Genomic DNA, 23,610 nt, shown 5'->3' on the forward strand with positions numbered 1-23,610 from the left:
TCTGACCATTCATTTTCCCTGGATGTGAGGCTCCCTTTCCTGAGCACAGTTCTTTCCTTGACTTCTGGCTTTTCTCCAAGTCCTGGTATCAGGTGACTGTGTCTCTGTCGGGCTCAGAGCCCTGGGCCCCTGTTCTTGTGTGATGACGAACTGAAACAGCTTGTGCCCACTCAGTCTGATCCTCCCTTGGACACCAGTGCGTTCAGCCCTTTGGATCTTTCTCTACCTCACTCGCTGTGCCCACTCAATCTTCCTCTGCCTTATCCCTGGGAGCTGTGTCATGCACCTCACTCCCAGTGGGATGTCTTTTGGAGACCCACTGAACATTCCTTTAAATCAAATCTGGCCTCAGTATTCCTTGGGCCAGACAGGAAAGAATTCTCCACTTTCTTTTTCATTGCTCCAAAACCTGCTTTCTACTGGGTGGGAGAGGCCATGGAAGTGTATGCTTTCCTTCCTGACCCCTCTCCTCACCTCGTTCTCCTGCCTTTAACAACCACACCCTACTTCATCATTTTTTTTATCTGTATCTTCAACGATACATTAAAAAAAATCTGTGGTTAAACAACTAATCAACTATTGTTATAGGACTACCAACTGTTAGCCACAGAGCTAGAGGTACAAGACCACACATGTTCAGGAGGTGAGAACCAACAGCACCCCAGAGGTAGCCACCTCCCCCAGATTCAGAAAAGAGACTCACAGAACAGATTCTAATGTGACACAGAGTTAGAAACACAGTTTATAGTGATTATGAAAAGCATTCACCGCAGCTAAGAAAGGACAATTGCATTAACAAGATTCTCAAGGATTCTTATGATTAAGAAACCAGTGCCGGGGGGGCGGGGGTAGGATGTTTCTCATTTTTCTCATGAACACATGCGCATATGCACACACACACACACACTCTATATATAGTCCAAGCTCTCCTCAAATTCACTATGGAGACCAGGCTGGGTTCAAGCTACAGATGTTCCTGCTTCTGCTTCCAGGGTGCTGTGACCTCAAGAGTTTAAAGCTAGCCTTGGGTCCACAGGGAGTTTGAGGTCAAAGATTCTTAGGCCTTGTGGGAAGGCTGTGGCTTTAGGCTCCAGCAGTTTTAGGGCCCACCTGGGGAAGGCAATAAAAGTCAGCCTTAGGCTACTCTCACCAATTACTGCTTAGATGTGAGCTGGGCAGAAACCCAGCCAACAGCTGCCTTTTCCTCCCCCAGGACTGGGCCTGGGAAACCCAGGCCTCTCTGACTTGCAGGGGCTATTGAGCCTGGTTGGAGGGAGAGCTTCCTGTGTGTTGATCAGTGGCCTCCCTGAGTTGACAGGGCCTCTGAATGGATGCTCCCTGAGCTGTGGGTAAACAGGTCCTAGAACTCAGCTCTTTGGCCCCAGGATAGGAATAGCTGGCATTTCTTGGCCCTGTAGGAGTTCCAAAGTGCTGTCTGCCTTTATCATGTTGATTATTATGATCTTGGGTAAAAAGCCAAGAAGAAGCAGTGACTGTAGTGGCTGGCCACCAGCTCTGAAACTCAACCCGGGGGACGCTAAGCTGAGCTTAGTGAGGTCACTACTTGTACCTCTGTTATGTTTGTTTTTCAGTTTATTATTAAGGTACTTTGTTATGACACACACAGAGGCAGAGAAGAGAGTCCGTGGGAGCACGCAGGCCTTGTGTGGAGGTCAGAATATAACTTTCAGCAGTCGGTTCTCTCCTCCTGCCGTGGCCTCTGGGGCTCAGCACAGGTCGTGGGGCTTGCTGAGCAAGAGCGAGTATATTTTGAATCATCTCACCTGCCCTTTCTTGGCTTTTAAAAATTGTCTCTTGGGGTATGGTGGCGTTCACTGTAGTCCCAGCACTTGGGAGGTAGCAGCGCGAGGAGCAGGAGCTGGGAAACCCTCAGCTACAGAGTGAGCTCATGACCAGATCAGACTGTACGAGACACAAAACAAAACAAAAAACATATCTCAAAAAGTTAAAAGTGAAATCAGTTTAGGTGATTGGTTCAGAGTAAGTATATCCTCTTGGGTTGTGATTTTAAGCACAGACAGATCTCTCTCTCTCTCTCTCTCTCTCTCTCTCTCTCTCTCTCTCTCTCTCTCTCTCTCTTTCTGAGATGGGATTTTGATAGAGACAAGGCTGGCTTCGAACTCTTGATCTTCTTACCATCAGAATCAGGCCTGTGTCTACCACCGATGGCTACTGTAGCAGCTTCCTTTCTCACACACATGTCTGGAATACTCTATGGAGTGCAGCAGCTTCCTTTCTCAGTGCTGAAACTCTGTTAGAGGAAGGCCCTGTCTACTTCTCTCGCTCACCACCACCAGAGGAGGAGAGATCTTTATCCGCCACCCCCAGGTTCCAGGTGTCACTCAGCACCTCAAGGCATACTGAGTAATTGCTGACAAGGCTCCAGAAGGAGCTAGTCTGGACAGGACTCTTCTTGTGTCTCCCAAACTTATGGAATGACATCACAGGTGAGGCTTGGCCAGTAGGAGGAAATCATGTTGGTGAGGACAGACAGACGCTTGAGGGCATGAACAAAGGCAGGATGCAAACAGACCACAGATACGTGCAGGCCAGAGTGGAGAAAGGCTAGGGCTGAGGGCACGGAACTAATGATGGTAACCCCGGTCAGTTTCATAAGCACAAGTCCCCCTTCAGCGCCAGCCACGCTGAATAGGAAGGTGTTGCATGCATTACATTTCCCTTGCTGTGAACAAACACTATCACCAAGGCTATTTAGAAATGACAAATTTATTTGGGGTTATGATTCCAGAAGGTTAGAGTCCATGATGGAGGAGCAGGAAACAGAGGGCTCACATCATGAACCACGGAGAGAGAGTGAAGGCTGAGATGCTTCCTCCAGTAAGGCCCCATCTCCTAGGCTTTCCCAAACAGTGCCACCAACTGGAGACCAAGTGTTCAAATGCCAGACCCTATGGGGGATGTCTTACTTAGGGTTCCTATTGCTGTGATGAAGCACCATGACCAAAGCAACTTGGGAGGAGAGGGTTTATTTGGCTTAGGATTCCACATCACAGTTCGCCATCAAAGGAAGTCAGGACAGGAAACTTGAAGCTGATGCAGAAGCCATGGTGGAGTGCGTCTCATTGGCTTGCTCCCCCTGACTTGGTCAAACTGCTTCCTTATAGAAACCAGGACCACCAGTTCAGGGATAGCATCCCACACAATGGTCCCTCCCTCATGGGTCACTAATTTAAAAGATGCCCTACAGGCTTACCTACAGCCTGATCTTATGGAGGCATTTTCTCTATTAAGGGTCCCTCCTTGCAGATGACTCTAGCTTGTGTCAAGCTGACATAAAGTTGGCCAACACAGGTATTCCCATTCAAACCACCACGTGTGTGCTCATCCCCCCCTTGCAGTCAGGACTGTGAGGCCCACTGAGACCATGGAGAGACACATGATAGTGCCATGGTCTTAATTCAGGGCTCACGCCACAGGGCTGCCTCACAGTGAATAAGTAGGTGACATTTGTGGGATAAAGGAAGAAGGAACGCTGTTTGGTAACATATTGTAAAAATCGTACATGATGAGCAATTTACATCTGTGCCCAGTGTTCAGAAACCCCTACCCCAAGACACCAATCACAAAGCGGTACTTAGCAAAAGAGAAACCCAGCTGACCTCCTTTGAACCACGTGATCCATGTTCACATGACCAGTAATAAACCTTACACAGACAGAGAAGCTCTTGATCTAATGCACTAAGAAGGGCATTCCATCGCTTCTCTGATGTTCTTCCCAGAAGTGCAAGACTTCGGTCTAAACACGAGGGGAAAAACACTATCAATCAAGAAATTTTCAGTCCCAGCATGAAAGAGAAAAAAAAATTGGAAGGTATGTGATTGGCCCCAACTGGTTGATGGTGTCTCTGGTTTCTGAAGTCATGAGATACAAAATATAGAGATGTTGGGCACCGGAGTCCCTGCCAAAGGAGAAAAAACCCTATCTGCAGGTAGAGTCACATGGCCACCAATGAGAGAGAAACTGGGAGAATCCCAGAGACAGTGGAGAGATGCCTGATTCCATTTTTCCCTTGGTGCTGGGAGTTGAACCTAGAACCTCACTAGTGCTAGGCCAACACTGCACGACTGAACTAATACAGTTTGGCCCTTCCATTTAAATTCCTCGATTTCTTTTTTTTATTAATTATTACCATCACTACTCTTTTTGAAATAGGGTCTCTGACTGGCCTTGAACCTGGCTTTCTCCTGCCTCCACCTACCAGGGGTTGGGATTACAGGAGTGGGCCCCCAAGTCTGGCTCTTTCACTTGCTGAAGTTTACTGTCCTTGCCACAGGGTTAGACTCCCTGTTAGCTAGCCCTGCGGCTGCACCGTGGCTGCCAGGCTCCAATGAATGCTACACCAAAACTTGCTTCCAACCACTTTCTTTTTCAAAATTAAGGTAGCAGAGGATTTTCTGTGGCTCTAACCCACAGACAGTGAATATAATGGTCTGTCTGTCTCCCTCATGGGAGGACTGCCAGATGACCATCTTAGATCATGTCCTCTCTGGCCCTGCCTACTGAGAAAACTGAGAGACAAAGTGGTGAGTTACTTACACAGGTAGTTTTTATAGGTATATCTGAGATTAATGTCTACTATTGTGTTTTATGTGGTGATGGTAACAGTAAAAAAAAAATCATTTTTTCCTTTCCCTTGGTGTCTCTCCCATGAGTTGGGAGTTACTGCCAGGCAAAGGCTTCTCTGGGGCACAGTGCCTGGCGTAGGTATGGCCGTGAGATGAGCAAGACGAGCTAACGGGCTTAGAGCTCTCCTGGCCTTCTGACTGTCATGTGGGGCAGATCTGGTTCAGAATGCTTCCAGCGTGTTCGTTCACCCAAATCTTTTGTGAGTTTTCAAAGCAGACCTAATTTACTTATTTGAAAAAGGTTCAAAAGAAAATGCCCTCCTTGCCTGCCCTCCCCCCACGCCACTTCTTTTCTTCCCCATTGCTGGGGACAGAAGCTAAGCGTCTGAGACACGCGGGACACAAGCATGCGCTCTACCCCAGAGCCGCACATCCCAGCCCACTGACCTCTCTGGCAGATTTCAGATTAACCTTCTCCTCTATCTCGGTCATCTGTTCAGGGCTGAGAGGAGAGGTGAAGCCTCCCCTCTCAGGAGTGTCAGAGACCAGTTCCTGCGGTGGGGAAAGAGACCCAGAATGTGAGCCAGACAACCCTGTGGTTTCTTCTCTGGTTGACTGTTAAATTCTCAAGCAACTCGATTCATTTCTCCAAGCCATGGTTTCCCTATCTGTGAAATAAGGATGACTATCCGCCTGTTTTCCTTGTGTGTGTGTGTGTGTGTGTGTGTGTGTGTGTGTGTGTGTGTGTGTGTGCATGTGTATACTGCTATACTGAACTTTTACACTAGTGCCTGGGATCCGAATTCAAGTCCTGAATTCAAGCTTTCATATCGACTGCTTTTCTCACTGAGCCACCTCCCCAGCCCCATTTGTTTTATTTATTTATTTATTTATTTATTTATTTATTTATTTATTCGATACAAGTTCTTCTGTAGCTAAGTTTTGCCTTGACCCCTGACCCTCCTATTACAGGCGTGTGCCACCATGCACTAGAGTTATTTGTTGGTGAGTCAGGATCTCAAATGCGTGGCCCAGGCTGTTGTAGGGCCCCAGATCCTCCTGCCTCAACTTCCTGAGTGCTATAGCCTCGCATTGACACTTCCTGCCAGCCCACACTCAGCTCAAGGTTGTTCCAAATAGCTGTAAAAGGCATTGGCAACAGCGTGGAAGCAGGAAGTTTGTAGAAGAGGTGCCAGGGATTACTCACGGAGCCTGTCCTGGTGTCTGAAGGGGCAGTACCAGTGCAGGGAGTCTTTTTTCCATCCCATCATCCAGCTCCCAAATAATGACAAGGAGACTTATTATTAATTATGAAAGCTCAGCCTTAGCTTAGGCTTGTTCCACTAACTCTTATAACTTAAATTAACTCATTTATTTTAATCTGCGTTCTGTCTCGTGGTTCCTTACCTCATCTCTCTATTCTACTGCCTATGCTGTTCCTCCTGTCTGGCTGGCCACTCTGCCTCTTTCTTCCCAGAGTTCTCTTTCTGCCTGGAAACCAGCCTATACCTCCCGCCTAGCTATTGGCTATTCAGTTTTTTACTACGCCAATCACAGCAGTACATTTTCGCATAGTGCACAAATAATCCACAACAAATGAGAATGAGGGGTTGTGGTGGAACACACTTTTAGTCCGAGCTCTTGGGAGGCAGAGGCAAGTGCAACTCTGTGGGTTTGAGGTCAGCATCTGCAGAGGTAGCTCCAGGTCAGCCAGGACTCCTGGAGGAGGGTTGGTGGTGGAAGAAAGTAGAAGCTTTCCCAGTTTGGCCTCTTATCCTTATCACTGATTCTCGATTTCCTCGGATGGAAACAGATCCTATGGTCTTTGGGGGTCACATGGTATCTCTGTGATTACTTCACAGTGGGCACTGAAGGACGTACAAAAATTGCAAAGAGGGAGACTCTTCAGATAGAGTGCCCTCCATATACAAGGGCTTGGAGTTAAAGTCACTGTGACATAGGTGAGAGGCATGGGTCTCATGTGTTTGATTTCATGGGAACAATAATGTTTCTTGTTGGGTGGGGTGATCATTTCCATAATCCCATCATTTGAGAAGTGGAGAAGGGAGGGTCAGAAGTTCAAGGTCATTTTTGGCTACTTAGTGAGTCTGAGGCTAGCCTGGGCTGTGTGAGACCTTGTCTAAAACAAAGAAAGCCAGATAGGACTAGGCATGTGACCTTGCTTACCTCGAGCAAGACCCTGGGTTCTGTCTCTTGTGCTGTAGTGTTAGCACTTGGAAGATAGAAACAGGAAGACTGAAAGTTCAAGGCCATCATCAGCTACAAAAGGAGACTTGAGATAAATGAGACCCTGACTTTAAGGAAAAGAAATGCCCCAGAGTGGTAGCCCACACCTTTAATCTCAGCACTGGGGAGGCAAAGGCAGGTGAGTCTAGTCTGCTCCATATTGTGGGTTCCAGGCCAGCAGGGAGTGTGAAACCCAGTCTCAATCAATCAATCAATCAATCAATGCATTCCCTTGCTTGGTGAGAACTGCACAAGACAATGCAGGTGCGTTCTCAGTACCTCCAAGGCATGGGAGGTGCACCATCCTGGTGCACACTAAAGTCACTAACAGCTCATATTCTTCTTGTGTTATTTTATTTTGGAGATAAAGTGGAGTCTCTAAGAAGAGATGCTATATCCCAGAGTCACATGGTCATCAGCAGTTGGGTAGGATTTGACCCACAGCATTTTCTTTGGTAGAGTGATAATTCAAGGTAAGTGCACTACTGCTGAGCTACACTGTCAGTCCTGAGCCACACCTTGTCACTGGAGCCCAAGGCTGAAGCCCTGTGCTGTAGACACCTCTCTGTGGAGCTTCTCTTCTGGCTGCCTCCCTGACTCAGCAGCTGTGGGTGGCCTTATTCCTGTGCGTGGGCAGCAGAGCCAGAGAACAGCCTCTCAATTCCTTGGAGACCAAATATGGCCAGTCCTAACTCTTCAGGGCAAGATCCCCAGGCTGGACCTGCTGCTGCCTGTTCACTGGGCTGCGGGGCCCTAATCACCTCTCAGCCTCCTGGCTGTGTTCCAGAAGACCCTGAGAGAGACTCCATTCGGATCACCTCGCCTAAGGATATTGTTCAACAAGTTGCTCAAATGAGCCTGAGACCAGTCTTTCCTCCACGCTGCGGTGATTCTCAACCCCAAGTCTTTCTGATGTTCACCATTTGCTTGGACAGCCTTTTCCTATTCATCCTCCACTTCCCTGCATGATCCTTCCTGACTACATTACCAGGAGGAGGTCACTCCCTCCCTCTCTCCCTCCCTCCCTCCCTCCCTCTCTTCCTCCCTCCCTCCCTCCAGCTTTCCCTTCCTTCTTCCCTCTCTTCCTCCTCTTCATTCATACACCCCTCCACTCATTCGTCAGTCCACTTGATTGATTGATCCACTATCCAGCCACCCATCCAGCCACCCACTCAGTGAGCCACTTACGCTAGGAACTTTATATATTCTTCCAGATTACAGAGCCCTGAGGATTGAAGACCAAAGGATGATTTTCCAACCAACACCCACACATTTAACAGCCTTAGTGTGTTCCTCACAAATTAACTAAGTTATTTAGTTTTTGTTTTCTTAAGTTTTGTGTGTGTGTGTGTGTGTGTGTATGAGAGAGAGAGAGCATGTGTGTATGTGAGTGTGTGTGTGTACACTCACATGCTCATGCCAGAGTGTGAGTGTGGAGGTTAGATGACAGCTTGTAGGAGCCATTTCTCTCCTTCCACTGTGCGGATCCTGAGGATTGAATGTACGTTGTTAGGCTTGGTGACAAGTGCCTTCATCTGCGGAACCCCCTTGGCCATCCTATCTTCGGGTTTGAAAGAGTCTCAGGTAGCCCAGGCTGGCCTTGAAATTGCTATGTAGTTGGAGCTAGCCTTGAGCTCCCAATCCTTCTTTTTTTTTTTCTTTTATTTTTTCTTTCTGAGTGCTGGGAATAATTGTGGCCAGGTTCTTCCACACCTTCTTCTCATAGATGTATGCGTTAAATCCAGTCTGATTTATGGGGAGAGTAAGAGGCTGGGCTTTGGGAGGTATTGGACGAAGAGGGCTCCACCTACTGAATGGGATTAGCGCATGAATAAAAGATGCCTCAGGTACAATTGCCACGCTCTGGAGGCTGCGCTAGGAGGATGGAGAGAGTCGAGTAAAACCCTATCACTCTCCAAAAATAAAATTTGAAAGAGGCCAAGGGAGCTTGATACTGCCTTCCCCATGCAAGGACATATAGAAATCACTGTCTGTGTGGACTGGGACCATGCCACATACTAAATCTGCTGGCCCCTTCATCTTGAACTGCTCAGTCTCCAAAACTGATTGGATTCCTTCTAAGTCTCTTAGTCTAAGGTGTTTTGTTACAATAGGCAGAACAGACCAAAAGAGTGCACTGAGTTCTGCCAGGTCTTTATCATGATGCCCATTTCAGATCCCTTTGCACAGCCGCAAATGTTACTCTTAAGGAGGGGGTGTCAAAGGGACACAGCCAGAGAACATTGAAGGTAACTTTTTTTTAAATTGTTTTGTTTTGTTTGCTTGCTTTCGACAGAGTCTCACTATGTAGCCGGAAATTTACTATGTAGCCTGGGCTGGTCTGGAACTCACACATCCACCTGCCTTTGCCTCCTGAGTTCTGGGATTAAAAGCACGTGCCACCACTCCCGACCTTAAAGCTGAATTCTTAACTGCTGCATGGAACTTCTCAAGTACCAGTGGGAGGGTTCATGATTTTGAGGACCAGGCTGCAGGCAGGAGCAGGGACCCAAACTCCTTCAGGATTTAGCTTGCAGGTGGTCCCGTTAACAGCCAGCCCTCTTCGTTTTCTGTTCTTCCGCTACTCTGGGATCCCGCTAGATCCTCTCCCTGCTTCCTTCCACCCGGCTCAGGTTTTGAGGGTGCCTGTCTTAGTTCAAAGCCCGTGAAGTTCTTAGTGTCCCTGTGGTGGTAGCAAGCGTGGGAGATTTTCTCCGTGGTTCATACCGGAATGTCACTGCAGCCCAAGGTTAAAAGCCGTAGTAGCGGGCAGCCCCCTTGTGCAGCCTGTCTGCTTGAAGGAACTGAGCATGCGCTCAGTGTTAGCCTGCGAGCTCCACTTCTGCAGCCTTTGGGAGTCACTTCGCCTCTGGCGCGCGGCCTTAGTCCCTGTGAAAAGCAGGGATGATGCTAAAGCCTGTTGGAGGAATTTCCGAGAATGCCTACAAAGCAGAACTTGTAAAACGCTTTACACTGTTCCTGGAACCCAGCGGGTACCCTGGCAACGAGGCGTTTATCACACCAAGTGCCTAAGTTCTCAGCAGCTCTGAACAGTTATCCCATGCCGAGCGCAGTGCCAGGCAGCATTTCTCTATCATGCCCGTGTGCCAGCGTTCTGTAACCTGGTGTTCCTGCACAGAGTCTGTGTTCATGGCCTCAGTTTTGGTACACTTTCTGGGGTCTCTAAGAGAGGGCAAGGGACTCATATGGGGTCCCACAGTTAAGGGTAGGTCAGACCACAGTGACCCTCTTGGCAACTCCACATGGGTCTTGATAAATCTCCATAGTTAAGATTAAGGCAGGACCTACCGGGTATGCTGGCACGTGCCTTAAATTCCAGCACTCAGGAGGCAGAGGCAGGAAGATATCTGAGTTAGAGACCAGCCTGGTCTACAGAGCAAGTTCCAGGACAGCTAGGATCACACAGTGAAACTTTATCTCGAAAAACAAAACAAAAAAGATTAAGGCAGGGCCTGATGTGCACAGGTCTAGTCCTATGGTTTGAAAGAGCTGAACGCCATCAGCAATCAATGATGGTGAGCTTGCCTGTCACGAACAGGGCCTTCGGTTCAATCCCTATCACCAATAAAAGGAAACTTTTTTGGGGACAGTGATACACACCAGCCAACCTTGCATTTGGGGAGTGGAGGCTGGAGGAACAGGAGTTCAAGGTCATCCTGACCACAGAGCAAAGTAGAGGTCAGCCTGAGCTACATGAGCTACAGATGCCACCCCTGTTCCAGATAAAACAAAGCAATCTACAAATAAAAAAATAATTGGGTCTGGAGGTCCCAGGCAGGTCATCAAATGACTCTGATGCCCCCCTTCTTGCTTTCCCCTGGGGCCGTCTTTTCCCTACCCAAACTTTAATGCATAGGGCTCCCTATTTTTTTTTTTTTGTATCAGTTGAGCTTTCTGCCAAAGAAAACTCATCAGTGCCCAAAAGCCAGCTAGCTGGGAGGAGGCTGCCTTGGAATGTCGGAGGGGGGTCACGGAGCTGCCTGAGAGCAGCCAGCAGAGAACTCTGCGAGAAATTGAACAGCTACCTTTTTTGGGGAAGTCAGAGCTCCATGTGTGGGAAAGGATCCAGAGCAGGCCAGTCTCGAGGCTCAGGCCTCAGTTTCCCAACATCTCCACCTCGTCAGCCTTCTCAGGGCAGGATCTTCGGTGGAGCTGGCTGCTGGGAACATAGAGGAAGAGAGCCCTCCATCTCTGCTGGCAGAAGGCAGCCACTTTTAAAGTTTATCCTATTCCTGAGGCAGGGGCCTGGGGCCTAGCAGCCATGATCAACATTCTTGAGGCTGGATGGATTTCAAAGTTCAAAAAATTTCTTTTGGGTTTTAAAAAGTTACGGTTGGGGGTGGGGAGACGTGGTGGCACAGGCCTGTAATTCCAGTGTTTGGGAATTTGAATTGTTTGGGATACATAGCAAGAGCCTGTTTCAAACAACAAAACAGGGCCGGCAAGATGACTCTGTGGGTGTTTGTCACCAAGCCTGTTGATCCACATTTGATCCCCAGGCCCACAGGCTGGAGCAGGACAACTGACTCCTCTGACTGACACACATGCACACACACAAAACAATAATGATAATAATAATATTGTTGTTGTTGTTTTGTTTGAGATTGGATCTCAAAACATTGGCCAGGCTAATTTTCCTGTTGGGTTCTGCCTCAGCCTCCAGAGTAGCTAGTCTGTGTGTGTCACCATGCTCTATGAGAGTATGGCTCCCAAATGGCCTCAGCTTATTCATGCCAGGCTTTGCTTCAGAGGACCTTCCTTGAGTGTGCAGGAAAGCCTTTGGGGGCTATTTTTTAAAGATGATGAGTGTGCAAGGACCTGGTCCGCCCCCGCCCGCCCTGTTGTGAGCATGAGAAGCTGAGGATTAGTGCAGGGAGTAGGGATGTAGTAGAAGGTGTGGGTGGGTAGGAAAACAGGGCTGGGCCAGTCTTCATTCAAGCTTTGTCCCCCCACACCAGGGTCCGAGTCTGGGAGAAAGGCAGGGCCTGGGGAGAAGAGGTTCCTGGGCCAGACCTCAGTGGCTCATCCGTCAGTTCGGCCAGGAAGGAGTTAAGTTGAATCTGGGCCCTGGCCAGACTTCTGCAACACAGGCCTAGCACAAGGCCTGCCTGTCTGGGGCCTGTTTACCAGCTGTGCTTGCATCACCAGCTCCAGCGTGCAATGCAAACATTCACATTGTTGGGTCATGAGAAACACACGACTGTGGTGACATCATGCCCAGCCAGGAGCTCTTACCATCCTCCCTCCTCAAGCTGAAGCTGCTCCATTAGTGGTTTTAACAGGAATTCTGCCTTCTTATAAAAACCGATTGGGGAAACTTAGCCAGTGGGGGCTATGGGGATTGGAGTGTGTTCGAGTGCGTGTGTGTTTTAAGGGCTAAAAATAGCCCATCTAGGACTCCTTTTGGGGTATTTGTGAGTATTAATGCAACATTGTTTATATTAAATCTGTGTCACACCGGACATTTCGTCTGAATTTGGCTTGGAGATGGGATGAGAGGAATCACTTGGGTCTGTTTATTCCCTCTGGGTTTTTTTTTTCCTTTGGGAGGAAAATACATAGTCCAAGTAAAAGGGCCCTGGTCCACAGTTTAGACAAACCTTTGCTTAGCTGGAGAGGAATGGGAGGCTCAGAGCGGGAAGGACCTCCCTGAGGGCACATGAATTCCCGTACCCCTCAGAGGTGTTTGCATCAAGACCCTCAGCCCCCACTTCAGCTGGAGGAGTTAGTTTTCAGGGTGTTAAAGAGAGAGAGGCTTCTGCTTACAATTTGGCTGTACAATTATTATTATTTTCTTTTTTAAGCACAGCAGATTAAGGAAAATACATATTTTTTTGAGGCATGGTTTCATGTTGCTCAGGCTGACCTTAAATTCCTTCTGTACCTGAGGATGACCTTGCACTTCTGATCTGCCTACATTCTCTCTCTTGAATCTTCTTGAGTGCGGGATTACAGGCGTGTGACATCATGTCTGCTTTATGCAAACTGAGAATCAAACCCAGGACTCCATGTATGCTAGGTAAGCAATCTACCAACTCAGCTACACTTTCTCCTCTATCAGTTTGTTTATTTATTTTTAATTATGTATATATTTGCAGTGCTGGGATGGGACCCAGGGACTCCCAAGCATGCAGTGTACAATTGAACTACCACAGCGGCAATGAATTGAGGTAGACCAGATGGCCGTGAAGCAGAGAAGAGCAAATAGGACTGAAAATGATCTCAGCCAGGCTGGACATGAAGTTGCCTTTTCTTCTCTGACCCTAGACTTGCTTAAGGCTTTGAGCTATCTGTCCCTCTCTTGGTCATCCGAGGCCTCCTTCTGTGACCCTTTCCTAAAAACCCACTCATGGTTTTCTAAAGTGCTCACGAAAGAACCGTATCCCACTCAGGGGTGCTGGATTTTGCCAATGAAAATAAGAACTGAGGGACTGGGGCGCCGGCTCAGTGGTGAAGAGCAAGCACTGCTCCCGCAGAGGACTTTCATCTGATGCCCAGCACCCATGTCGGCAGCTCACAGCTCCAAGAGATCCGATGAGGGCACCTGTACGCATGTGTGCATGCTCTCAGACATGCATATACACATAATTAAAAGTAGAAGAAATACTTTTAAAGAAATATTTTTAAAAATGCAGCATTGAATATGATGTCATAGCTCCTATGGCTCATGGAATATTAGGTGAACACCTGTCTGGCTACTACTTCTTCTTCCTGTTGATCACTTTCAGTGTGGGGCATTCTCACCCATCTCCCTGTTGGCCTTTCTCCTTTCTGTCTTGCTCCTGTGCCCCAGGTGTTGACTCACGACAGGCTTAAGCTAATCTGGACAAGTCTGTCTCCTTGGTCTTCCCATACTCCTCTCATCAAAGAGGATCAAATGACTTTAAAATAATTCCCTTAAAGTTCTTTGACGTCTCTTCTTTCAGACAGTGGCAGAAACTCATCTCCGGCTTTGTATGTAGGCTGGACTCAGTGACTCATTTCAAACAGGGACTTCCAAGGCTGGTTCATAAACGCCATTGTTGCTTCTGTCTCACTCTCTTACTCACTCCAGGGGAAGCCTGTCAACTGGTTGCTAGCTGCCATGTTGTAAGGACACTACGTGAGGCCCACAGAGGGAGGGACCAAGTCCTCCCACCAACAACCAGCCTTGACTTGTCTGGTGTGGGCCACCGTAGACATGGCTTTTGAGCAACTAAGTCATGGACCAACAATTGTGGAATATTTGTTTACACTGTAAAGATGTGTCTCCGCCTAAGGTGCCCTCTGATTGGTTTGATAAAGAGCTAAATGGCCAATAGCGAGAGATAGGTGGGACTTCTGGGCAGAGGGAAGAAACTCAAGATGAATCTAGGCTCTCAGGAGAAGCCAGGAGACACAGAACAAGACATTCAGAAATGGAGAAGGGGTAAAAAAAAGTCACGTGGTATAATGTAAATTAATAGAAACAAATTAAATTATAAGCTATTTGGAGGCAAGCCTAAGCTAAATTCCAAGCTTTCATAATAATAATAAGTCTGTGCTGTTATTTGGGAGCTGGCTGACAGGACAGAAAGACTCTCTACAGCCAACATTCTGACTTTACCAAGAGCTGGTGACCTGTAATTTGTTTCTATCACTACTTCCTCCCTCCCTCTCTTCTCTTTCCCTTTCTTCTTCTTAACTTTCCCCCTCCTTCTTCCTCCCTTTTCCCTTCCCTTCCTCCTTCCTTCCTGTCTCCTCCTTCTTTTTCTTTTTTGAGATATGATCATACTATATAGCCCAGGTTTGCCTGGAATGTGCTATGTAGCCCAGGCTAATCTTAAATTTATGATCCTCCTAAATTAATTTTATGAGCTTCCCAAATGCTGGGATCATGGCTATGTGCTGGATTTGGGTACATTAGTCTACTAATTATACTTCTTTTTTTAAAGTTTTATATTTTAACAGGGTTGCTGTGTTGCCCAGGCTGGTAATAACTTGTTAGTGTGCTTAACCATCTTCTTTCCATCCTTCCTTTTCCCTTCCTTCTCCCTCCCTCCCTCCCTCCCTCCCTCCCTCCCTCCCTCCCTCCCTCCCTCCCTCCCTTCCTTCTTTCCTCCTTCTTTTGTCCTCCTTCCTCCCTCTTTTTCCCTTTCTTCCTCCCTTCCTCCTTTCCTTCCTTCCTTCCTTCCTTGTTTTGAGATAGGGTCTCAAATCTGTTCAGGGTTGAATCTCAGACGTCTTTGAACTCATAGCAAACCTCCTTTTCCCTTGGTTTCTCCAGTGTTGGGATTATAGGTATTAGCCACCAGTCTCAAACCTATTTACTGTCTGCCTCCTGAACACTACAGGATTACAGACCTTTGATGCCATGCCCACCTTTACTCCCATATCTTTAGAGCTAATTACACTCCACCCTCTATCAGTCCCAACAATTAGGAACAGCCCTTACACCCTCAAACCCAACAAAAAGATCTAGTGTGGCCTGTCCTGAACTATTTACCCTGCACTGCCTCCCCATGGAACCCTCAACAGGGCTGTGGCCTGTACTTTATGAGGCTCTTTTTGTTTTATTATTGGCACTGGTACTTCCCTCTGGGCCTTTCATGCCATGTCAGGCCTATAATTCCTACTGGAATTATAAGAGTAAACATGATTTTATCTATCTATCTATCTATCTTTCTTTCTTTCTCTCTCTCTCCCTCCCTCTCTCCCTCCCTCCCTCCCTCCCTCCCTCCCTCCCTCCCTCCCTCCTTCCTTCCTTTTAGAGGCAGGGTTTCTCTGTGGTAGCCCAGGCTGTCCTGGAACTCACTTTGTAGATCAGGCTGTTCTCGAACTCACAGAGCTCCACCTGCCTCTGCCTCCTAAACCTGGGATTAAAGGTGTGTGCCACCACCCATCTTAAACTTGACTTTCAATGGCTTTTGACCTCTCTCTTTTGTCACCCAGTCACCTTTCTAAGTTAATATCTGGGCGCAAATCAACTCATAGATGGTATGATACCCAGTTAATTCATCCCTGGATATCTGACCCGCAAGGCTTGAGAAAACTGAGTCACTGTTGTTTCCAGCAGTCGGAGTTTGTGATGCTGGGTCTTCAACCAGGAGGGGCCGAGTCTAGAGACAGCAGAAAGAGGACGCAGGGTCTATGATGATAACAAACGCCCTACCACTGTGCTACATTCCTAGCCCTAGAAGATATGTATTAAAAAACTTCTATTCCATGGAAAATTCCACCCATAGGACAATTGTTTATGGCTGCTAACGCTGGCTTCCAATGCACACAGACTTCTCAGCTTCTTGAATCCCTGAAAGTTTTCACAAGTGGAATCGTGTTCCAGATGATGTCAAGTGTGGGGACTTGAGGGTACCCCCCAAAGCACAGTTATTCTATCTATATTTTACAGGATGAAACCTAAGACGGGGCTGCTTAGCGTGGTGTATGAACTGGAGCGAGGGTGGGTAGGGACAAGGGCTGGGAACGCTGAGCCTTCCTTGTCTCTGGGTAGTGAGATTGCTTCACAGTTCCCTCATCGAGCCCAAACATTTCCTTTCACCTCCAGTCGGTTCCTGAGGCTTGACTGCTGGACGCTCCTCCCGCTCAGGACCTGTCCAGGATTTCCTGTGTGTGGGAGAGACAGGATGAGCAGATAAGCCCTCCAGGCCCCTTTCCCAAGTGTATGAAACTTTCTCCCTGGTGAGTTGGCAGAAGCCTTGGCCATGAGCTTCCGCCATGGACATGTGTTTTATGTGTTTCTGAACAGCCATCGGAAGGGAAGGCCGAGGCTAGAAATGTAGCCACTTCCTAGAGTGCTTGTTTAGCAGTCACAAGACTCCCAGGTTCTGTCCCCAGTGTCTGCAATCTCAACACTTAGGAGGCAGAGGCATGAGACACAGAGTCTGGATCTCTGGCACCCACACAAAACAAGCCAAGCACAGAGTTTTGCCAAAACCCCAGTGCTGGGCAGACAGACAGATCCTCTAATCTTGTTAGCTAGCTAGTCTGGGCTAAGAAAGCCGTATCTTAAAAGACAAAGGACTGGAGAGCTGGCTCAGTGATTAAGAGCAAGTACCAACACCTATGTCAGGTTTGGCCATGTGTGTGGTGGTTTGAAAGAAAATGGTCCCTAAAGGAAGTGGCACTTATGAGGAAGTGCGGCCTTGTTGGAGTAGGTGTGGTCTTGTTGGAGGAAGTGTTGTGGATGTAGGCTTTGAGGTCTCCTATATGCTCAAGTCACACTAGTAAGATAGTCTATTTCCTGTTGCCTGCAAGCCAAGGTAGAGAACACTCGGCTACTCCTCTGGCACCATGTCTGCCTGCACAGCACCATCTCCCACTGTGATGGTAATGGACTGAACCTCTGAAAGCCACCCTAATTAAATATTTTTCTTTATAAGAGTTGCCTTGGTCATGGTGTCTCTTCACAGCAATAGAAACCCTACCTAAGACAAGAGGTAATCCAGCTTCTGGGGATCTGATACTGTCTTCTGGCTTCCATGAGCACCTGCACTTGTGTGCATATACCCACACATGAATACACACTACACATGTAAGTAAATAAATCCTTAAAGCAATAAACAAAGCAGAGGGCTGGTGAGACGCTCCAAGCCTCATGACCCAAGTTTGATTCCCAGAACCCACACGGTGGAAAGAAAACTGGTGCCCACAAATTGTACTCAGACAGGCTCCAGGCACTCACTGACCGCCACGAGTGTGCAACCGCATGCACAGGCACACACGCACAAAGTCAGGATCACATTTGACTACACAATGAGTTCAAGACTAACCTACGCTACACACCACACTCTCTCAAGAAAGAGTGAGGTTGTTGAGCTGTACTTGGGGGTGTGCACCTGTGAGTCTAGTACTCAGGAATCTATGTGAACAAGAGGGGACCCCAAGGCTTCCTTGTAAGAAAGTGGGATCCATATAAGAAGTTGAGCAAACATTATGAGGGCCATTGCTTCAGGGCCATTGTGTTCACCCGCTCTAGGGAGCTGTCAGAGGCATAAGCTGGTCAGGGAAGCTGGAACATTTATACAGGTTCTCATCCTTCATCCCAACACTTCCCAGTTGCAGGGCAGTCACACTGTGGGGCAGTCACGCTGTGACCGGTGTCCCCTGCGGCCAGACTCTGGTAGATATAGGTCATAGGAAAAGGAGGAGGCAGGCCCAGGGAACTTGTCTCCTGTTCCGGGAAGGGGTTGCAGAGGTCATACACAGTATATAGCAAGGGTTTTTTATTTTTTTTTTCCCTGCCAGGATTCCATCACCTTTTTCTTCTATGCCTGCATGTCAGTATTCTTCCTTCAAACACAGGTTACACCTCCCTTGCCTCAGGACCGATTCCAGACGTCAAAATGAAATGAAAGTTGAAAGGCCGCGTGATGCTTCCTGGCTCTGCTCGTTAATATAGATGGCTGCTCTTCCGGTTCTACATCCGTCTTGATGTATCTTTGACAGAGCTCTGGAAGAAGACAGCGTCACACAGATTTGCTACGCAAACCGTCACAGCTTGCTGGCGTTAGCTCCGAGAGAGAGATATGGAAGCAATGACTGACGTATCTCTGCACTTTGCCTTTGTGACCCAGGCTGGGGAACATTGCTGTCAAAGCAGGTCTCAGAGCTGCCTGGAGGGCATCCGTAAGGAAGAGTGTCGGCCAGCACGTAATCCTGGTGGAAAGGTGATAAGTTTGCCTGGGGGATGGGTAGCCATTAGTACCACCAATAAAAGAAATCAGACTGTGACCAAGGGGGGCCCAGACTAGAGACAGTAGAAAGTGTGTGTGTGTGTGTGTGTGTGTGTGTGTGTGTGTGTGTGTGTGTGATAAATAAATGTGGGGTGCTTCGTCCCCAAGCCTGGAGCCTTCTGTCCCAGAGGTCAGGCCTCCAGCACTCATGTGACTCAGGAAGGGCATTTTCTCCCCAGCCTCAGATCAGCTGGCCTGAATACAGTAAGTTTTAACCATGGCTTCTGGTGGGCTTGTCAGTGCGGGAGGCTCTTCTCGTGGGCTTGCCTAGGAACCTTGCCTCCAAGGACTGTTAAACAAACCTGCTGGGCCAGCTGCTGGCCTGAGCTGGGGAGGGACAGCTTCTCCCTGACTTCCCTCCCCCAGTGAAGTGGCCTCCCGGGAAATGGGGCTGGCCCAGCTGCATCCGTGGGAAGATCTAGCCCCCACACCTCGCCCCGGCTGCCCTCACTGAGGCCACAGGAAATGAGGCTCTAGCAGGCACGAGCTGTGATCCAGAGGACAATGACAAAGGCGGAAGGCTGTTTGTCCCAGCTAACTTGTTCCCTTGGGTGGTTTCCAGCTGCTAGAAACACAAAACTGAAGAGTCAGTGGGAAAACATATCTTTAAGAAAAAAAGTAAATAAACATCTTTGGGTGTTAGCCAAATGCTGGGCTCTGAAGATTTTGTTTGCTTGCTCTCTCTCTTTCTCTCTCTCTCCTCTCTCTTGTCTCTCTCCTCTCTTTCTCTCCTCACCCCCACCTTGTGTGTGTGTGTGTGTGTGTGTGTGTGTGTGCATGCGCACGCGTGCATGTGCGCACACAGATAAGACTCTGTCAAAGGTCTCCGGTTTGGAGGGCCAGTGTCTGGCTCAAGAGGGAGCCCCCGTGGCTTCTCACTTTACCTTTCCTGACACTCTTAATCCTGTCGCTGGCTCTGGTCACTGTTCTCAGAACTATGACCGCCACTCACCACGGAGAAGCCCCTTTTGGGGGGCAGGGTCTTGAACTAAAGTTTAGGGGGCCTGGAACTCTCTAGGTGGCCTTCAGCGTGGGCTCCTCCTCTTGCTTCTGCCTGAGAGCCGGCCTCACAGGATTGCATCACGACATCTGGCCAGAGAGCTGCTTAAGCCCAAATCAAGTCACCGCTCTCAGGGCTCTGCAAGCAGTCCTATCTTTAATTTTTGGTTGCAGCTCAAGTGCTACCTCCTGCAAGGGGCTTTCATGACCACTCCATATGAAATAGCATCTCACAATCTCACTTTCCTTCAGAGCTCAGAAGCCCTGCGGTGTCTGGGATGATCTGGTTTGTTTGCACATGCCTGGCACATAGATGCTTCTTAGTAAATATTGACTGAACTGTGCAATGGTGGCATTCAGACCTAAGTGACTCAGAACAGCTAGGCGTGGTGGTATATGCTTGTAATCCCCACAACTCAGAAGGCTGAGGTAGGAGGATTACGAGATTGAGGCTGATTTGAACTACATTTTGAGACTGTCTCAAGATAAAGCAAGAGCCAGATAGTGCACATGTGTAATACTAACACTTGAGAAGTAGAGGCAGGAGGATTCTGAGTTAGAGGCCAGCCTGTACTACTTAGAGTTCAAGACTAGCTTGAGCTTCAGAGCTAGAATCTATCTCAAAATAAAAAATAAAAAAACAATCTTAAAACAAATAAGCACAACCCTCCATCACTACCACCACTACCAACAACAAAAACCACAACCAAAACCAAAACAAAATTGTCTCAGAAAGCCCAGACTTCACTGTAAGTCACTGGACAGAAGCCAAAAACTGAGTATTAGGTCAGTGTTAAGTTGGGAGCTTAGCCCCCAGCCCCTGGCATCCGTCCCAGGCAACCTGGCTTGGGAGTTGCATTGCTGTGGACTCCAAATCCCAGTATGTCAGGTCCTGACCGTTCCCTGGGGGGAGGGGGGGTCAGGACCAGGAGGGGTCAGGACCACTCCCACCAGGTATTTAAGTGGGCTCCCAGAGGAGACATGGTTCTAGGTTTGCATGGGCTCCCTACTGCCCTGTCTCCCCGCCATGCGCTTGGCCACCCAAGAGTGTCTTACTTAATAAAACGATGGGCATTTTGATTCGGTTTGATTTGACCTAATTGGACTTTTTTGTGCTGGCGGAGCTGCCCTTTTCTTATCTTTTATTAGCAGTCAGCAGTTCAGCCAGTCAGAACTTCATTTACTCGCTCACCGGTGATAGCAGACCCCAGAAGACAGATACTACCAGCTTCATGGAGGAGACAGACCTGTGCACAGTGGTGTGTTAATGTGAATGTCTTTGAGAATGGAAGAGAATTCTATAGTCAGAAGACTATAGAATTTAGGGTCTGGCCTGGCAGTGGAGGCGCACCCCTTTAATCCCAGCAGAGACAGAGGCAGGCATAGCTCTGAGTTTGAGGCTAGGCTGGTCTGCAGGGTGAGTTCTAGGACAGCCAGGGTACACGGAGAAATCCTGTCTCCAAAACCAAAACAACAAAAGAAACAAATAAACAAAAAACCAAAAAAGGAATTTCAGGTCTGATCTTGAGTGGAGCACAGGGAGGCACCCCGTATCTGCTGCAGGAACGGAGGGGCAGGTGTGTGGAATAGCTACAGGTAAAGGAGTTATTGAGGGGGTTGTGTGGAGGCCTCGAATGCCGTGCTAAGCAGTCGGGGCTTGCTTTCCCAGGCCAGAGTGATGAGTCTTGATCCTTGGGAGCCTGTGTAGATACACGGGCACTGTGCACTTCTAACTATCCCTCTGTTCTAGCTCAGTAGACTAGTTCTGGATGTTTCTGGAAAACACAGCGACCTGCAGTTCTTGGAAGAGCCTAAATGTAACTTGAAAAAAATATATATTTTGTTGTTATTACTGTTGTTGTTATGAGTTTAGCCTTTCATGGCTGAGCTGTCTCTCCAGCCCGAAGCTGGGTGTTTACACACTTGCTATGTGATTTCTTCCCCTGTTCGTCTGGGGGTGGTGAAGGCTCCGAGAGGTGATGACGTTTTACCCAAGGTCTGGAGGGAGCACAGAGGGCACTGAGAGGCAGCTGCTTGGTTCCTCCGTGCTTTGCCTCCACGCAGCTCCTCTGGGCTAGCTCCTCTCCCTGTTTTTCTTTGCCCTTGGTGAAGTAGTTGGGCTGTAGTGGAGCCTTGCCTGCTCAGCTCTCCCTGCCCCCCACTCCCCAGCCTTAAAGGTCAGGTACGTCCCAGCCTCCCTCAGCTATGGCCATTTATGGCTCTGTTGTTCCAAAATGTGGCCAAATTTATAAACTCCCCTTTCCTGGAGACACAAAACAGTTTGTTCAGGGCACGGTGTGGGGGTGGTGCTAGGAGCTTTGGCTAGACCTAGACGTCAGTCTTAGGCCTGGGGTCCACTGAGCTCTGGGCCCTCCCTGGGCCTCAGTTTCCCCACTCATAAGAGCAAAAGGACTAGACAAGATCATTAGCTTAAGTCTTTCTAATTTAGACATACCCAGTTTACTGCTTAAAATGCCATTTGCCTAAACCCACAGGCCTAATCTTTGTAAAGAGGCTGGGGTGGGCGGTGGGATGGCTCAGTACTTCATGGTGTTTCTGCTCTAACTTGGCGACCCTGAGGCCATGTGCAGGTGGAAAAAGAACCAACTCAGAGTTGTCTTCTGAAGTCTACCAGCTGTTGGACTCCGACCCACAGTTTACCCTTTGTTCTGGGCTGTAAGAAATGGAACCTGGGATCTCCGCATAGTTAAACAAGAGCTCTAATTCTGGCTTACACCACCAGAACCTACATGTCTTTGAGACAGGGTCTTTTTATGTAGCCCAAGACCCTATCTTTAAAAACATAATTATCAGGTGTCAAAACCATGGGGAGGAACTGTTACGACAGGCCTTGGAACATCTATTCATTATGTATTCAGGTTCATGTGAAGCATTTTCATTTATACTTTGTTTTTTGTTTTTCATTTTCTGTTTCTCCATATTAGCCTCATCTTTTCATAGACATTGCTTTGAGGTGTAATTTGCGTGTGATAACCACACTAGGATGCAGAGGCCAATAGCATCTAACATGTTAGAAAAGCTGTGTGGCCACTGCAGCCCTCTCCTCCCAAGTCTGAGGGTTACAGACGCGAACCGCCACCCCCAGCCTGAGCTGCTTTTACAGGAGGAAAAGAAGTGTCCTTTCCCTGAGCCACTCTTACCACAGAACTGAAGCTGCTTTTGAAGCCTAGAGCCCTGTGAGCTCAGCACTGCGACTGTTGAGTGGGAGCCCCAGGAAAACCAAGGGCAACCTGTGAACCAGAGTGACCGCACTGGGGAGCCCACTGACTGTTGGTGCCCAGGGCCTGGGTTTCTCAGACAGCAAAAACCTTGACTAAAGGAGGCCCGATCCACAGGGCATTGTAAATCTCCCAGAGACCATGAGAAGTGGGGCGGGTAGAACATTTGTCTAGCATCTAGAAGACCCCTAGATTCCCTCCCCAGCATTGAAGAGGGGTGAAAATGAGAGGTAGAATTACTTCTCCTTTCTACGCCTGAGAGAATCAAGGCTGGGACAGTGAACTTGCTTGTCCAGTGTCACGGAGCTAGGTAAGGGCAAAGCTGGCTTTAGCCTTCATGGCGGTGGTTTGCAGGGTTCCTGGAGATTGAACACAACGATTCTTGTTAAACAGCATACCACTGAGCTACATTTTACTCTGAACCTAGTGTTTGGGTAGTGCTTGGGTTTGGGAGGTAAACATTTTCCAAGGACTTGGTCCATAGCCCGGGCACAATTGGGAGGTGGTGGCACCTTTAACGAGTGGGGCTAGTGGGAGGTCTTTGAGCCATTGGGGAAGTGGTTGTGGGCCCTGGTCCATTCTTTACTCTCCCCCTCTTGCTTCTTGGCCATAAGGTTGGTTGATTTTTTTTTAAAGATTTTTTAAAAATGTATACAGTGTTCTGTCTGCATGTATGCCTTACTCGTCAGAAGAGGACATCAGATGGCTGTGTGTCACCATGTCATTGCTGGGAATTGAACTCAGGATCTCTGGAAGAGCAGCCAGTGCTCTTCACCTCTGAACCA

Source organism: Microtus pennsylvanicus, chromosome 12, assembly GCF_037038515.1.
Source record: "Microtus pennsylvanicus isolate mMicPen1 chromosome 12, mMicPen1.hap1, whole genome shotgun sequence".
In the NCBI taxonomy this organism is placed as follows: Eukaryota; Metazoa; Chordata; class Mammalia; order Rodentia; family Cricetidae; genus Microtus; species Microtus pennsylvanicus.